The sequence below is a fragment of the Grampus griseus genome, assembly GCF_964374135.1.
Source record: "Grampus griseus genome assembly, chromosome: 20".
Lineage (NCBI taxonomy): Eukaryota > Metazoa > Chordata > Mammalia > Artiodactyla > Delphinidae > Grampus > Grampus griseus.
In genome coordinates this window covers 1,769,022-1,781,680 of record NC_139014.1, presented here as the reverse complement: position 1 = coordinate 1,781,680, position 12,659 = coordinate 1,769,022, and the positions used below count along the sequence as shown (strand labels likewise).

The following is a 12,659-nucleotide window of genomic DNA, read 5'->3' as shown; positions in this document are numbered from 1 at the left end:
TATAACACAAAAGGTAAATGCAGTTTAATAATTCTACTACAGATGTCACAAAAAAGAAGGCCTTTATTTTATTAAAATGCTTCATCCTGAAGAGACAGAAAAAAGAGTTTGGCCATATGTCTAATAAGCATTTATAGGTGCTTATGTCTTACACTTATATGCTGTTCAACTTTGTTATCTTAACGTATCAATTATTTTCAAAACCCTATATGAGAATTACAGCCGCTTCTTTAAAATACAGGTTTCAGAGTGGCAGCCAGCATTTCTTTATAAAATCTTATTCCCTGAAAAATCAGACACACCTTTTAAGTGTGAGGAAGGAGCTGAACACCGCAGAGGCGGGCTAGCTCTGACACGGTGTACGGTGCTGCTCACTACGGCAGCAACGTGGCATGATTTACCGAATTATTTATTCCAGGTTACTATTTACCACCCTACTATTCATAAATACGTATATATGAAAGAATTTTCCATATAAGTCAAAAACGCACATCCATTTCTAGAAGAATGCCTTACCAGTCCTCTGAGAAAAATCACCTCCTCCAAGAAATCCGAATGGCACAACATTAAATGAACAGGATAGAAAACTGTACAGAAACTACAGAAAAGTTTAACTCAACAGCCAATAGTGTATTCAAATACTGGAAGAAAATACACCCAACTGTCAACACAGATGTCTCGGGGTGGAGGGATGGTGGCCAACTAGATGATCTTCTACAATGGGCATATACACATGTTTTAAAATCTAAATTAAAAAAAAAAAAGCTAATTTAGATTCTGGAGCCCATTTCAAATCAAAAAGCAAAAACAGCTTCCCTGTTTTTCAGTTTTCACATAATGATAACACTAAAAAGCTTAGAGTTTTGAACCCTTAAAAATTCCTCAAAGTTAAAATACTTTTTTGAAAAGGGTCAATCATACACAATCCCAACAGCATATAAAGAAATGTCTCGAATTCTAAAAGAAATGACCTCAGTTGTTAAAAAAAAAAAAAAGAATGTGCAGTTTTCCAACATAAGACATAACTTCCCAAATATAGTTTCAATTCCCCTGCTGTCTAAATAGAGGGGCTCATACAAGCACTTTTTAACACCCAGAAGTCCTTGTGAACGGACACCAGATGGAAAGCTCTGCTCTGGGCTGATGTGCTGCAATGCATCTTGAAATCCCCACAACTCAAACATTACGCAATAATCCACGTTAATTAACAAAGTAATTCTATGCCTAAGATCACAGCAGGTGACAGGAAAACCCAGACTTCGATGGATTTCACATTCAAGCCATCACCCCGAACTCTCCGCGGCAGAGAAGCTCCGCACGCCACCCCTCGCCTCCGATCAATCAGGTCAGACAGCAAAGACACATGCAGCCTGGAATGTTTTACATGTTGATGAATGTGGGTAACAGCTCATAACGTGTGCTGGAGTATCAATTCCTGTTTCTAAGTCACTACGGGGCTAATGTGTTATTAAGGGACACGGGGAAGCACAGCAGTAATTATGACTGTCACACCCAAACTAGCTACGACCTTAACCCTGATGGACCTGGGTTTTATGTACAAAGCGAAGCGAACTGGCCTACCTGCCCTCCTAGGCCTCTTCTCAGTCAGTGAACACTTGCTGATTCTGCAAACTCTCGGAAGAGAGGTTACCAATGCAGCACTCTACACCGTTTATTGTATCATTGGCAGCCACCGCTGGGTGACTTATGCGCTCCTCACTGGATCGAGAGCCTCCGTGAAGGCAGGCCAGCCAGGCAGCTCCTGAGTCCCAGGGCCTGCTCATCCCAGAACATGGTGTGGGCAGATACTCAGCACACGCCTGCTGAAGGAGGGAAGGAGCATCGCTGCTAAGTTACCGCCCTCACTGCATAAGCAATGGTCTCAAGTAAACATTATTTGTGTTTGCCTGGCCCAACAGATTAACACTATCATTAACTGATATTAACTCTTCTTCTGAGAGTGAGAGTCAAAGAAATTGGTTAATATAAATACAATATACTCTTAAGACTTTAAAAAGGCTTGAAAAAACCCAACCTAGTACGTCAGGTGGGCTGAACGCGCTGCAAAAGGGCAATGAGAAGAGTCAGCTGGACTTCAAGAGAACTTCTCCACTTCCTCGCATCACCTGCCAGCCAGCAGTAACCTTCCTGCTGTCCGGCATCAATGGACACGTCCGTCTTCACCTCACGAGACCTCTCAGGGGCACGTGGCGCTCCTGACCATTTATTCCTCTTTAAAACCCTCTCCCGGCCCCCATGGCATTACACGTTCCTGAACGTCTTCTACCTTTCTGGCCATCTCCGCTAGCATCTCCTCCTCTGAACAGTCTCAAACAGTCTGAAGGTTCCTTAAGACTCACTCCTGAGCCCTAACTGATTTTACGCCCTTTCCCTGAGTAACTGTACGCGTTCTAAAGACTTTAAATATCATCTGAACACAAACAGCTCTGAAATTTCTCCCTCTAGCACGAAGCTGTTCTAGATTCCAGACATATATACCCAACTGTCTACCTGATTCCTCCTGTATGTCTCAGAGAGCTCAAAACCCAATAAACCCAAACTAAAGCCGTACTCTTCCCCCTCAAATTTCCTTCTCACAGGGTCTTTTCATTTCAGCAAAAAGCATCACTGCCCACCTGGTTGTCAAACCAGAAATCCAAGCCCCTCTTTACTCATGCTTTTCCCCCTCCCCTCAGTCAATCCATCGGCAGCCCCGTGACTCCCCTACCAAGTGTCCCTGATGCATCTCCAAGGCGACCACCTGACAAGGAGGGCTCCTTCTGCAGAAGCCTCCCAGCTCTGGGGCTGCTCGGCCCCCAGGACAGCCCAAAGGCTCTCCTCCCTTCCCTCGGATTCCCGCACTCAGGCGAGCCCTGGCCCGCTGCAGGCCCTGCACACGTGGTGCTCCTTCTGCCTGTCCAACTCTCCCCTCTCCTGGCCTGGCCGACCCTTTCCCACCCCTGGGGTCTCAACTTCAGTGTCACCTCCTCTGACTGCCCTCTCGTTGCTTCCTCTTCTTCTCCTCCAGAGCATTTATCACAGGTGGGATTATTTACTTGTTTGCATCCAAGATCAACGGGAACAAAGATTACTCTCATGTGGTTTGCCAGCAAGTACCCAGCCTGCAGAAAAGCACCTGACTCATTAACAGGTGGCAGGTAACATGTCCCTGAACAGCTGCTGAAAGCTGCCAGGTACCATGATTTCACTAAGGCTTAACTCTTGTTAAAGAGGAATACGTCTCCTGAAATGTGCTACCCAAGGCCTTCTTGTTCTTTTACACTTGCTCTTCAGTTTTCACATTTGAGAAGAAAAGAATTCAGATTATCATGATGAAAAACGGATACTTCTGAAGTAATGCCCTAAACCTTAATATCTGCACATAGTATAAAATACAGTTACATATAAAAATATCAAATGGATATGTATTCCTATCAAAAGAATAAAGTTCTACGGAATGATTTTTTTTTAAATAAAGCACCTTTTTCAAAAGAAAGCTATCTTACATTAAGGCCAAATGTGCAAAATACAAGAGATGGGAACCTTGGTTTCTTACTAGATTGTAACGCCATCTTAAAATTGATTGTAGCATTTGCTCGTAACATAACAGTTTAAAAAGTCAAGAAAAAAGTTAAGTATAATTCTCCTTACCCTAGCCTAGAGCTGAAGTGTATATAATCTATACGATGATTCAATGTCCCCATCAGTTTTGAAGCTGTAGCTAACAAAGGCAGTTTTACTGCAAACGTGGCAAGTCAGTATCAGTTAAAAATGGGAAATCACTTGTACTGCAATATTTCACTCGGTAGGCTAAATCACATCACTCTTTTAAAACTATTTCAACTAGGATATATGGTATTTGCAGCTTTGTGAACATGAAGCATTTAATTACTTAGGTTTAAAAAAAATCACTAAAAATGAATCTAAGAGACCATCGGACATTTGAACAGCAGACAAGCTTACCTGTCTGAAGCACAGGTGTGTGCATCCTCTCATCTGTGAGGCCTCGCAGAGCCAAGCTGGCCAGGAAACCCCTTGTGAGCAACTCGCTAGCGACCTGGAGAAGCTAGAGCCACTGCTCACTGCCAGCAGCTTCTGTGAGTGTTTCTTTTACTTAATATCAATAAATGGAAACCACCACACTACACAGCGTGAAGCCTAAATGCAAGTCACATGATGTAAGAGGACAGACTCTCTATACAATTTCTATTGAGGAAGTTCATTCTATCTAACAGGAAAATAATTTTTAAAAGATTACCCAGGGATCAAAAAATGGTAACCAGGATATTGAAAAGGAAAGCGAAAGTCTCTCACCCCCATGACAGTACTCATTATCCCAGCACTTCTTGTTTAACCTCTCTAGAAGGGAGAAAAGAGATGTCCTATTAACAGGCTAAATGTAGTTGCACTGGTTGGAAGAACCCAAACACACTGGGTTATTTTGGGGGACGGGGGTGACAATACAAGAGTTTTGTTTGCTGGCTAACATTGTTTTTAAATGGCAAAATTAAAATTTCGGGGCTTCCCTGGTGGCGCAGTGGTTGAGAGTCCGCCTGCCAATGCAGGGGACACGGGTTCGTGCCCCGGTCTGGGAAGATCCCACAGGCTGCGCAGCGGCTGGGCCTGTGAGCCATGGCTGCTGAGCCTGCGCGTCTGGAGCCTGTGCTCCGCGACGGGAGAGGCCACAGCAGTGAGAGGCCACGTACCGCAAAAAAAAAAAAAAAAAAAAAATTAAAATTTCATTTTCTTTAGGGGAGCAAAATTGAAATTTGTTTATTTTGCTCCATTATTCTTTTAGGCTAATGAAAGTTGGTGTTTTTTTTTTTTTAACAAAGTGGTCAGTAGTTCTAAAATCTCACAAAAAGTAAAATGAAATCTTAAAAAAAAAATGATTCAGTATTTTATGAATATAAGGAATTTTTTAGGTTGGAAAAGAAGCCCAAATACCCTCCTCAACGTGAGTCCTCACAACACCTCTGCCAGGCCACAGGCACAGGAAACGGCAAAAAGGGAAAGAGGATACATGTGTGCAGGGGGAAGGGCGCCAGAAACAACCGAGCAGGGAGAGGGAAAGACAGAAAGCGGCACATTTGGCGAGAGTCACGGAGCACCTGCGCCCATGCTGCGGTGACCTCACGACGCCGCTGGCAGGAAGACAACTTTGGCTAATTCAGACCACACATCTGAAGCGTCTCAGGAGCACGTTCTCCAAATTAAATACTTCTGGCTAGAAATCTCACGGTGCAAATGGGAAAGATCAGTACTGGTGAGTTTTACCATACATCTATACACTGCCTTATTTTCAAAGCATTTTAATTATCATTATTACATTTGATTCCTTAGAATTGTGTTTTAAAAATCATTTACAAATATACACAAGGACTAACCATAAAGATATAGGCCTGTCATTTATAAAATGTTTTTTGTTTAAAATAAATACATAAGCAAAGGGCTTTCCGAACTGACATTGCTATAGCTGTCAGGAAGACAGATTAAGCAACATTTTTTAAAAGTTTGTATATTTGTCAAGGAAATGGAAACTATACAATCAATACAGTGAAAGGTAAGGTAAAATTAGCTAATTTGGGTCAGTATGGTAATTTATGTACGAGAAAAACAGTCAAAATAAAATAAGTAGAGAGAAGACTTTCAAACGGACGTCGCGCTGGGTGGGATACTTGGGGTTAATGTTTCTAATGTTAAAAGTTGAGAACATATCATCCCCATTTTCACAAAATGTTGAAAAGGTACTATGAAGAAATGAAGAGCCACATCATGAATTTTCGATCTGGAAACAAAGCACGGTGACGTTGGAAAGGAAACAAGAACTGACGTAACAATGAAAACCTCAAACCTCTCCCTGGTGCTGCCTTCATTAGAGATGCCAAATGGTCTAATGAGACTGTAAGTCATATTCTGCACTGTTTACAATTCAGGATTTTTATACGGGAAATCAAGTTCACAGAGTTAATCAAATCAAAGTTTACAGCACTCTTATCTCGTAGGAAACTACTTATGGCTTGTGGATATGGCATATACTAGGGCTGTTAATGGCTAACGATATTAAAATGATTAATGTGTGTCAGGCACTGTGTCAAAGGCTTTACATGGATTACCTCATGTAATCCCTACGACGACTAACAAAGGTAGTTGAATCATCCCCATTTCACAGGCACAGAAAGAGAAAGAGAGCCTGGGGGACTCGCTCAGTCTCACACAGTGAGAGGCAGAACCCACACGAGTTCCGTCTGGCCACCTAGCTCCACTTTACTGCACAGCACAGCAGAAAACCACATCACATTTTAAGGTCCCCACGTTAAAACCATTTGTAATAATGTTTTACAATATGGAAAATAAATGAATAGATATGAACATGGTTATTTTCTAATTTGTTTGGAAGATACAAAGTAAAGTTCCATGTAGCAAAACCAAGTATACAAGTCTTATGACTTAGACCAAAAACCAAAATAAATCAGAGAAGGGTAATTCTACTAAAGCATTCTGCTTCTGTTGTAGACTAGCTGTGTATGAAAAAGTCCACCCACTGCAGTGATTTAAAACTCTTTTTTATTCGTTTTGCCAAAAGAAGAGAGATTAAATTTGAAAGATTAAGACAAACAACTACCATCGCTGAAAGAGACTGGTAAATGTAGCCAAGGCCACTAAAGTCCAGTTTTCAAAACAAAACTATTTCCTTGATCCATATCAGCTCATTCTAATAATGCTCTGCTAATGTGGATGTAACAAAGTCTCTTAAAAAAAGGCATCTCGTAAAAAAAAAAAACGTTCACAACAAAGACTGAAGTGAATTGTATCATACAGCTAGAAAAAAAAAAAATTTTCAAAAAAGGAAATAAAAATCACTGCTAATTTCCAGAAATAGGTACTTTCTAACTGGAACAAAAACTTGCAACAAACTACAATCTGGAATGCTCATAAGCAGAATGAAATATGTGACAACTACATGAGAAACACTGCAAAGGAATTCATAAAAATAACTAAGACTGCTCTGATTATCTCCTCCAAACCAAGAGCAAATCTGCGCAACTGTATACCAGATACGTGCCCATTTCAGAACGTCACTTTCTTACAAAAAATATATGGCTGCTTTTCAGATAACTGGTTGCCATTAAACTTCTCTGTTTCAGGGTACGTTAAAAACCATGTTGACTGATGAAACATCAGTTGAGGGTCACTAGTAGTTAGCTTTCAAGGAGGTGAACATTCAAACAGCCTTCACCCTAATGCATGGTGGTTAGGATAAACTGTACCTCTCTAACTTAGTAAATTTACCATTACATTTACGTTTATTACCATTTCCACTGTAACCATAATCTAAGTTCATAAAGTAAAAAAGGAATGGCACAAGGAAACTATGGAAAGTTCGGAATACTAAAAACAACTGTGTGCGTACCGGTGCAGCGCTATGTATCTGTAAGAAAACCTTACATATATTTAAAATAACATGCTAGAACTTAACTAGGGGAGTGTTAACTATCAGTGCAGGGTGTTGCTCAGAAGAGGAAAGAGCCCTGGAGGGCTTGCAAAATGGGGCTCTGTGCACAGGCAGTCAGCAGGCTGAGGCTCCAGGGTCTATCCTGTCATCGTTGACTACCTCTGTGAGCCGAAGGAACCTCTCTGTCTCTGAATTTTTTAATCTGTGAAATGAGGACAACAGCCCACATTCCCTTTGTTTTCTTTTACTTAAGGATTAAATGATAGTGTATGTGGTAGAAATAATTAATGTACTCTGAAAAGTACAAAGCAATTTTTGTAAAACATAAGGTGTTAAAAAGTGATGTAATTAATTATCAGCACTTGAAGTAATTTTCTGGAGAAAGAAGCTGGCACCTGTTTGGGGTTAATATGACAAGATACGGCAGATTGGATGGGCTGCTGCTTATCTGTGACAGATGAACAGGGACTGTGCAACGCACGAAGTCCTTGGGCCGTTATGCTTTTCTTAAAAGCAAGCTCACAAGTCTTTCTCCTGAGTTAGGTCCACACTCTAGTAAAGAAGAGCAATAAAAGGTAATATAAAAAGCAGCACAAGGACTTCCCTGGTGGCGCAGTGGTTAGGAGTCCCCCTGCCAATGCAGGGGACACAGGTTCGAGCCCTGGTCTGGGAAGATCCCACATGCCACAGAGCAACTAAGCCTGTGCGCCACAACTACTGAGCCTGTGCTCTACAGTCCACGAGCCACACCTACTGAAGCCCACGTGCCTAGAGCCTGTGCTCCGCAACAAGAGAAGCCACCGTAGTCGGAAGCCTGTGCACGGCAACGAAGAGCAGCCCCTGCTCACCGCAACTAGAGAAAGCCCGTGCGCAGCAACGAAGAAGACCTGATGCAGCCATAAATAAATTAATTAATTAATTTAAAAAAAAAAAAGGCAGCACAGTATTTTACAATCCCTCTTCAGCACCCAGGGTTCGGATATCCCACAGCTAGTCAAGTTTCTACCAAAAATAAAATCATGTAAACATGAACACATCAACTGGATATAACAAATCAAGAGATCTACTTAGGTGTGCATGTGTATGTGTTACACACGTGCACACACACACAAAATCTCACCAAGTTATATGAAAACTATAAGCACGTGCCAAAACAACCTCTTTGTTTTCAACGTAAACAGCAGTACAGCTCTGGGTTTCCAAGGCCTGGATAACACATGACCATTGTGACATTGGATCAAGTTTACCAAAACCAAATTCTATAGACCTAAATTTAAAAATCTCTACAATTCCTAATGTAACATATAATACTTGTTATATAGGCTGAACTATTTCATCCTAAGCCTAGAATCAGGAGGTTTTTAGCAACTTGAAGTCAAAGTCCTTCTTTGATTTTATTCGTAAAGAAAATGGACAAAACCCTTCTCCAACAGAAAACTGAAAATAGTTTACAACTGAAAGTAGTAATTCACCCTTTAAAGCAAATCCTATCTAGCGTTAAAGAACAAACAAATGCCTCTAACTCTATAGTATTTCAAATCCATACTGCAGTGCAAACAAAGAAACGAATCCCTCAGCCCAAAGGGAAGTTCCTATTCTACTGAGCACTCAGCTCCTTTTTGCAGGCCGCTGCGTGAGGCTAAATAGGTACTTTGTTACACAGACTGAGGGAAGAGCTGTCTTAATGAAAAAACTAGCTCCTCAGCTTGGAGAAGTGTAACTATCCTCAAGCACAAACTGTACTACTTGAGTATGAAAAATTAAGTCTAACCCAAGGTACCACGATAACAAAGAAAATGGTTTCAGTGGCAGGAATTGCAAAGAAAAGCCCGGTCATCACAGGAAGCTGTATTAACGCTGACACCGTCACAGTATGTACAGACGCAGCAGTGCTCCTCCCAGAGTCACACACCTTCTTGTCCTGTGTAACCAGGTCTATGCGTTCTGCTTACATTCCTGGATAAGTAACTGTGTTACACAGTCCAGAACAATCTAACTGGCAGTGACTCCTGCTACATGTCCCCAGTTGCATCGCTTCCCAGCCATCTCTTTAGTCCTCTAAGTTAGCAAATTCCCTAGTTACAGTCACGCGAGTTTTTCTAAAGAGAGGGTATCTCCTCAGTACAGTGCCAGGCTATGGTGAATGTACAGCCAAGGCAGAGCATTACAGACATTTAATTGAGACCTAGAAGAGACCACTTCTTAGGATATACTGTCCTCAGTGTGCTAGCTTATACGAACGAGAAAGGCACCATAAGCTGTAACAACAACTTGAATCTTTAGACTTTTCTTTTTCCACAGTAAGCTATTTAGCTTACCCACAATGAGACTAACCAGAAAAGGAAATGTTTGCCTTTGGGAACTAGGGAAAGAAAACATTCATGTTTGCACCCAAAGTTATTACTAACAAACGAACGGCCTGCTAAAAACTAAAAACCAAAGCTGTGATATCACTACCCTACCCTCGTCCCAAAAACTGATTAAAGGGCGGTCATTCATCTTAAGCAAAAAAGCTGTAGGGAGGCTTAAAAACTGCCCCCATTTTTTTGCATTTAAATTTGCATTAATAAATTTAATAATCAAGGGTTAGTTGAAACCAAAAAGGCTACTTTTTCTTATTTTATCTGCTAACTCCTCTCATTTCCCCCGTGACTACTTTTTCCATCCAAGATTCAAGAATACACTATACTGTTAAACATAACAAAAAGGAAAAACTGATTCTGTAATACAAGAACTTCCCATCTCCTGGAAAATTAACAAACTAGCATACAGAAACACTCATGTTTCCCAGGAAAAAAATGAGGACTGTTTCTTTTTTTCTAGAAGAATATTATAATTCAGATCGTCTAAAAAAAATGAGGAAATAAAATGTGTCAGGCCCTATGTTAATGAGAGAAAAAGACCAAAAAAAGGCAGACCAAAGGAGATTCTGCTTTAGAGGGAGATGAAAACACAAATCAAAGAGCTGGAACACCAGGTGAGGCACCAGATGGGGGTCGGCACGCAGGCAGGCAGGCAGGCAGGCTAAGGAAAGGCATCCCCGTCCAGCGCGAGGCCCAGGGAAGGCTCCCCGCAGGAGAGGTTGGGCCCGGCGGAACGGTGGCCCCGGAGCAAACCCACCCCACGGCCTACGGCCTGCCACAGATACAGACCACGGGGCTCCTCCCAGGCTCCCCAGGCAAGGAAGGGAGTTGAGGAAACTGTTCTGTTCTGGTTAAGCAATGATTCCGGCTGAATCTGCTTCAAGGGGCCCATGGACCACATGCAGTCACGTTAAAATCTGGTTGGCGTTGTTCTAAGTGAAGGGGGAGACCTAGTAACCAGCTACGGGCCTGAAGAACCCAGGCAGAGGGACTCTGTGAAGACGGCCACGGATGCAGAAGCCCAGGGCACGTGGGATTTGAGAGGTCATAGGGTATGTGATGTGGTCTAATGACAGTGGAATCCTAGGCAAGCCAGTGAGAGTCCGGACTCACACGGAGAGGTTGCACTCTGTTCCAGAAGCTGTGGAGAACAAGCAGAGCTTTCTGAGCAGACCTGGCCGTGTCTGGACAAGATCACCTGGGAGTCCAAGCAGGAGGTACCAGGACATGGAAAGGTGGAAAGGAGGGACTGATGCAAGAGACTTTTGGAGGCAGAAAAGACAGGACTCGGGGCTTTGTGTGTGTGGGCGGGAGAAGGAACCAAAGAGGACCCCGAGGAAAAGTTGAAGTAGGCAAAGTGCCTCCCCAGGGTCAACAGCACGCCAAGCACCACGGAGCATCCTGAAGTCTGAGAGCCACTGATCCAGCGCACTCACTGAGCACCTACTACCTGTGCCAGGTATACCATTAACAATGCCGAGGAGACACACGGGAAAAAAAATCCCTGTCCTCCAGGAGTTAACACTAGATCTCTCCCTGCTCCTCTTTCCCTGTGTCTCTACCTTTCATCAGAAAAGAAGTATTTCTGGAACTCGTCTCTCCTTGTCTGTGAGGCCTTCTCTGCTCTGAAAGCATCAGCTGGCTCAAGTCAAGAACCTGCAGGTCCTCAGCCTGAGTGGTTTTACCCATTCATTCTTAATGGCGAATAAATCCTCAGGAATGCCTTCTCCACAACGATGGCCATGAGACTGTAAGATGTGAACGTTCAAATTCAATAAGTGTCACCGAGGTCCAACTTCAATTAAATGGACTTATGGAACTTTCCCACAGAGAACGTTACAGTACAGCCGTTTGTTTATTCACTGAATCAATATGTAGTGTGTGCTATTACAGATGGATGCTTTTTCCCTGACCTGGAAGGACGAATAACATCCTGAGAAAATTCATAGTGAAAAGTGTGGTTTGTTGAGAAAATGAATTTAGAAGAGAATAAGCAGCACTTAAAAACAGGACGGAGGGGCTTCCCTGGTGGCGCAGTGGTTGAGAGTCCACCTGCCGATGCAGGGGACACGGGTTCGTGCCCCGGTCCGGGAGGATCCCACATGCCGCGGAGCAGCTGGGCCCGTGAGCCATGGCCGCTGAGCCTGCACATCCGGAGCCTGTGCTCCGCAACGGGAGAGGCCACAGCAGTGAGAGGCCCGCGTACCGCAAAAAGAACCCAAAGAAAACAGGGGGGAGGGTAAAGGGAGATGAGAAGGGGTGTGTGGAAGACAAAAATTAACCCCAAGTCTGAGAATTAGATGGAGGTCACTTGTCAAGTTAATTCATAATATTCAACATATAATGCTGCCAGCTACTCAATTTTAACAATTATGTGAGATTGCCCTTGTCTCTCATTAATGGATAAATTAACAGACAAGATACACACACTAAAGAAGAGAACTATACCAGACAATACATAATCAAGTGCTAGGCTGTATGTTACACACCAGGGCCATAATTCAGAGAAAGTAAAGATTCAGGTCTCAGTTTTATCAAGAGCAAACGTGAACGCTCTTCTAGAACTCTTAATTGCCAAGACTGCTGCTGAGTACAAACTGTAACAGCAAGGACTGCTGGCTGCACATCATCTTGCAGCCACACCCAGAAATGTGAGTTGCTTTAATGCCAGTGACATCATCAAACAACTTTCTAAGCAGTTTTACTTTTAACTGTCACTTTATTTTGATCACATTACAGTAAAACACTTCAGATCTGAACTCCCTCCAAATTGCATACAGTCTAGATGGCTATCATTCCTGGGACCTTTCCGGTCTTTGGCAAATAAAACCCCGAATACA

General features: G+C 42.7%; 1 protein-coding gene across 2 annotated transcripts in view; it reads right to left on the bottom strand.

Moving 5' to 3' along the window:
• GNA13 (G protein subunit alpha 13) overlaps positions 1–12,659 on the bottom strand; it is a gene marked incomplete at its 5' end in the record, with an annotated part of 41,127 nt that overhangs the window by 24,783 nt on the left and 3,685 nt on the right. The window lies entirely within an intron of this gene.